The following is a 6,086-nucleotide window of genomic DNA, read 5'->3' as shown; positions in this document are numbered from 1 at the left end:
ACACTTAAACAATGAACCCAAAGACCTGTAGCTCTGCCATGTGATACTTATTGTACTTCAAACCCTTACCTGTCTATATTAGATGATTAGATAAGTCATCCAATAATAATTAGCCAGCACATAATTATTGAGTACTCACCACTTGCCAGATACTCTTTTAGATCTATGAACAAAATTGAACAAAACAGAAACAAACCTTAGTCAGTGTAGAAGGTTACATTCTACTGGGGGACACAAAACAAATGAGCAATAATTTAATAAATAAGTAAATTAAATAGGTGGTTGATTCTATAGAAAAACTAAAACATAGAACACGATAAAGGAAATTGGTAGTGCTGGGGGGAAAGGGGGTTATGTTGCCGTTTTAAATGAGATAAGCGTCATTGAGAAGTTGAGTTTTATGCAAGGGCTTGAAGGAGGTAAGGCAGTTAGCCATAAGGGTATCTGGGGACAAGAGATCTAGGCAGAGGCAATAGCCAAGGCAAAAGCCTTGGGCAAGGAGCTACATAGTGTGTTCAACAAACAACAGAGGCCCGTGTGGCTGGAGCAGAGTGATCTGGGAGAGAGGGAAAGGAAGTGAGGTCAGCAACCAGAAAATAAGGGATGTGGGGTGGGTTTGCTGGTCATGAGTGCCTCATAGGATATAAGGATTGGAGCTACAGTAGGGATATAAGCAGAGTGACATGATCTGACTTAACATTTGAAAAGAATCACTCTGTCTATATGGGAGTTGAACAAAGGGGCAAGGGTAGAAGCTGAGGGAACAGTCAGGAGGCTGCTTCAGAAAACCAGATACAAGATGGTATGGCCTGGACTTGGTGGTAGGTGACAGTGGAGGTGATGAGAGTTATTCTGAAGGTATGATCAAACAGAGTCTCCTCGTGGATTTGATTCCACCAAGCCCTGGAGGGCATGCAGTGATGAAGACCTCAAATGAGACTCCCAAATGACATCCTTTGGGGACCGCTGCTCTAGTGCTCTTTGGCTCTGGGTATTTCTGTTTGTTGCTCAGATCAGATTAGAACAGAACCCTATTTCATCACTCTCCCTTTTGTTCATCTGTTTCTAAGGACAAATTTGTTATATATATCATTTCTTATTAATTATTTCTCTTCCTTTGACATTTAGGTAAACAAGGAAGAAAAATAACATTTAACAACTATAGGAGCCAAGCCCTGTGCTGGGCATTTGAAATGCATAGAATGTATTAGCTAACATTTATTGAGTGTTTATGCCATGCACTGTTTTAAACACTTTTAGATGGAGCATCTTATTTTTTTTCCCTGTAATTTTACTGAGATATAGTCACATACCATACAGTCATCAAAATGTACAATCAATTGTTCACAGTATCATCAAAGAGTTGTGCATTCATCACAACTATCAATTTTTGAACATTTTCATTATGCAACATCTTATGTAGTTTTTCAATAATCATGTAAAGCTGCCACTATTATCTATTTTAACATATGAGGAAATTGAAGCTTAATAAAAGGTAAGTTACCTGCTCAAGTTTATGTCATTAGCAACAGAGCAGAGAATCAAATCCAAGTTGGTTTGGAGCTCTTAAGTGTTTTGCATTTCATTGAATTTTCACCTCTCTCCCCCCAAATGGCTGTAAGATAAGAATGACTGTCTCCATGTAAGTTTAACAAATTTCCATTCATCTTAGAATTGCAAGTCATCTTTTGTATATATGTTCAGACTCTTTCCAAGTGGCTGATTAGTTCCTTGCATATAGAAAAACTGAGTATGCACCACAGCACCAAGTATGACACCTTGTACATATTTAGGGTTGAGTAGTTACAAGTTGATTGATTTTGTGTCATGTTATTTCATTACATCATCTTACACCATATGCAGGATCAGATTCTATTATGTGTTCCCCAGAGTATGCATTGTATAGTGCATATTACAGAAATGTTATTCATAGCATATGTTTGTTACTCAATCTATTTCTATCTTGGAGATTTTGCAATGACTCTTTCAGCTCTCACCCAGCTATTTTGTCTGCTATGACTCTTATGAGAAGAAACAAACACTCTTTTTTTTGGAACATTTTTACTGTACTCCCACTTGGGTAGATAAAAATGAATCTGACATCAGGTCTCAAACAACAGCAGTGTTCACATGGAGTTACTTTTCCTATGTTTACCAATCTCATGAGCTCTTTCTCTTTATAGTATCCTTAACTTTTTCAACAAGCCCTGCAGGAGAGCCAGACAAAGATTAATGGACAGGTATCATTGACTAACATAAAGAAGAGGTATAGTGGGAAAGATGGAGGAGTAGAGAGCTCCATGACTCAGTCCGTCCTCCAGGGCAGTAAGTAAACAACAAGGAATTGCCTGAAACAACTGTTCTGGGGCTCCAGAGGCCAGAATAACACCATACAGCATCCAAGGAGGACTGGAAGGAATAGACCAACAAACTGCAGTGAAGAACTGTGAGTAGCACACTGGCAGCTGCTGGTGCCCATCCTCTATTCATGTGGCAGTCTGCCTCGGGGCTCAGTCCTCGGCTGGCTGCTACTGTCAAAAAGGGACATAAAAGTCCTCTTCCCCAGGAATGGGGGTGGGGGTGAGGGGGTGGTGTGTGCATGGTCGAGCACTGATCACAGCTTTTGATTACCAAACTCAGATTGCTGGATTGTGGCTTGAGAACAAATATTTCAATTGGCCCAAGACAAAAAGCATTTGGCAATCTCATTTCAACCTTGACTCCAACAGAGGTTGAAGCAGGGGTGATTTAAAGATGCAGTGCCTTCTTAGAGCTGCAGGGAACAGTTTGCTGAAGGGGGGGTTCTTCCCCCAAAATTAAGGTGGTGGTGGGAGGGCACAAATTGTAGCTTTTTATTAGTTAATTCAGATCACTGGGTCCAGTTCTAAGCTATGGTTTCAACAGGTTCAGGACAAAAGCAACTAGCAGCCTCTGTTTCAACCCTGCCCCTGGGAGGGGCAGAGTCAGTGGAGACTTAAAGGCACAGTGCCTCTTTAGGACTACAGAGAACAGTTTGATGAAGATCACCATCTGCTGGGCACACCAGGAAACAACAGATTCAGGGATCCATCAAAAGGACATTTGGCATCATTCCTGGGCTTCTCCCCAGGGAACTTTGGAACTGGTCTACACCCACTGTGTGGGTCTCTGGTCCTGTTATGTCTGGGAAATACTGAGTTGGGAAAGTCCCCTCTGGGGTGACCCTCCTCCCAGAATTTGCCCTCAAAGCAAAAGAAACTAAAAAGAATGAATGGAAAGTTAGAAAGCTGTAGAGTCAAATAACAAACAAACAGAACAGATCAAAATTCCCAGAGAAGAAACAGAGGAAAGGAAAATTTCTCCTGGGGGTGAAACAACTGCCCAAATAGTGCAGTCTCAAAAATTGAACCAGATATCCAGGGCAAGAATTAGATGAAGAAGATCTGAAAAAAATCTGATGCATTAAACAAGGGCTATTCTAAAGATCTAGAATAAGTTGAACCAAGTGTCAAACAAGAGCCTTAGCACAAAGCCAATCAACAATAAAATCCTGAGCAAGAGAGAGAAACTGATCTCCCAAGTAAACTCAACAAGACAATCAGATGCCTAGACATAAGTGAAAGATTACAAGCCCAGTCAAAGGAACAAATTAAAACTTCAGAGGCAACACAAAGTTTGGATCAACTCATCAAACTTATTCAAACAAATCTCATAAATTAATTCAAGGAGGTTAAGGAAAATATGACTAAAAGATAAAGGATATTAAGAAAGCACAGTGTAAGCATAAAGAAGAATTTGAAAATAGAATAAGAAACATAATAGGAATGATTGGAATGAAATGGAAAGTAGAAGAGGTTAAAAATACACTAAAGGCATACAATAGCAGATTGGAACAGGCAAATGAAAGAATCAGTGAGCTAAAAGACAGGACAATGAAACCTTGCAGGCAGAAGAACAGACAGAGAAAAGAATGGGAAAACTTAAGCAGGGTCTCAGGGATTTGAATGACAGCATGTAGTGCACAGACATACTCATCTGGGTGACTCAGAAGGAAAAGGGAAGGGAAAAGAGGGAGAAAGAATATTTGAGGAAATGATGGCCCCAAATTTCCCAGCTCTTAAAAAAGACATAAATATACATGTTCAAGAAGTGCAACATATTCAAAACAGAATAAATCCTAATAGACCTACTCTGAGATACATACTCATCAGAATGTCAAATGCCAAAGATAAATAGAATTTGCCACATACAAGGGATTCTCAATAAGTCTAAGTGCTGATTTCTCTTCAGCAACCATGGTAGCGAGAAGGCCATGTATGATACATTTAAAGTACTGAAAGAGAAAAACTGACAGCCAAGAATTATTTATCGAGGAAAAATGTCCTTCAAAATGAGGGAGAGTTTAAAATATTCACAGATAAACAGAAACTTGGAGAGTTCAGTTCTTCAGGAAAAGACCTGAACTACAAGAAACATTAAAGGGAGCTCTGCAGGCTGAAAGAAAAAAACAGGAGACAGAGAGGCTTGGAGTAGAGTGTAGAAATGAACATTATCAATAAGAATAACTAAAGGGGTAAAAAGAGAGACAAAAATGAAATAAAAGATGTGACATATTTAAAAAACCCAAAGGATAAAATGAAGTAAGTACTGCCTTTTCTATAATAGCATTGAATGTTAATGGATTAAATTCCCCACTCAAAAGTCAAAGATCAGCAGAATGGATAAAAAAGTATGATCCATTCATCAAAACCTTTATCTGAGTTTCCCTATGGAATTCTGATCTGCCTATCCCCGCAGTCACATGAGCCAAAACCCTATAATAAATCTCATAACGTTACATATATATGTAACATTTATATATATATATATATCAGTTCTGTTGGTTCTCTAATCTGGTTAGATTAAAAGCCAGTAATGACTGTATTTCCAATGATCAAGATGGCACTGATAGTCTATGGCATGAATTGGCAATGGAGAGATGCAAAATATCACCACTGGATACTCCCACTCAAATGCTTATAAAAGGCTAGGCTCAGGTGGTAGTGCGGCTCTCTGGGTTGCTGAGGCACAACGGCCGAGCAGACGACCCCGGCCTGAAGCAGCGGCGGGAAGCAGACAGGCAGGCACATCATGGAGGGCAGCGGGGGAAGTGGAAACAAAACTACAGGGGGCGTGGCCAGCTTTTGTGAAGTCAGCAAAACAGGTTACTCACATGTGGATTTGGCCCGTGTTCCCCTAACTGGTATGAACCCTCTGTCTCCTTATGTAAATGTGGATCCTCGCTATCTCATGTAGGATGCAGATGAGGTGACCAGGCAAGGGGCAATGGACACTTTGGGCTAATACTCTAGGTTCTCTGGCTTTGCTCTGTAGTGCATTTGGTGTCATCATCGAGAAGACACGAGGTGCAGAAGATGACCTCAACACAGTAGCAGCTGAACCATGACAGGCATGTTGTTATAAATGCACAGGTGGTCTTCAGGGTGTAGCACTTACCAGCCCCCATGCACTATCTAATCACTGGGAGCACACGAAAGGCTCCTTGCTCCAACAGTCACTCTGAAAATTTTCTGAGTTGTGAATGCAGGACGCTTTAGTAGTCATCCAAATCAGTTCATAAGTCAATCTGGACTTATTCTCTCTTCTACCTACAATTAGTTTGAAAAATTGGATGTTCTGATTTGCTGTGATGAAGATTGCTGATGGTTTACCAGGACTGGCACTCCTTCCAGCTGTTAGGAGCCACAGTCCTTTGGTGGGTCACTGAGTAAAGTGCTTCTCGCCTCCTTGAAGAAGATCTTGCACATGTTCACGCTCTTCTACCCCTGAACTGGAAAACCATTTATTCCCAGAATTCAGGCCAAGTTTGTGGTCAGCACTCACCGCAATTGTCATTTAATGTCCTAAACTGTAATGTTGCTCAATACTCCCAATAAAGGGTAAAATTAGGGAAAAAAAAAAAAAAAAAGTATGATCCATATATGCTATCTACAAAAGATTCACTAGACACAAAGACACAAATAGGTTGAAAATGAACAGCTGGGAAAAGATATTCCATGCAAACAGTAACCAAAAAATAGCTGAGGTAGCTATGCTAATACCAGACA

At 40.3% G+C, this 6,086-nt stretch overlaps 1 pseudogene; it reads left to right on the top strand.

Moving 5' to 3' along the window:
• The first annotated feature begins 5,109 nt into the window (after positions 1-5,109).
• Positions 5,110-5,542, top strand: LOC119528698 (annotated as a pseudogene).
• The last annotated feature ends 544 nt before the right edge of the window (positions 5,543-6,086 follow it).

The sequence above is a fragment of the Choloepus didactylus genome, chromosome 3 (genome assembly GCF_015220235.1).
Source record: "Choloepus didactylus isolate mChoDid1 chromosome 3, mChoDid1.pri, whole genome shotgun sequence".
NCBI lineage: Eukaryota > Metazoa > Chordata > Mammalia > Pilosa > Megalonychidae > Choloepus > Choloepus didactylus.
Note: the sequence above shows the minus strand (reverse complement) of the source record. Positions and strands in the feature narration are given on the sequence as shown.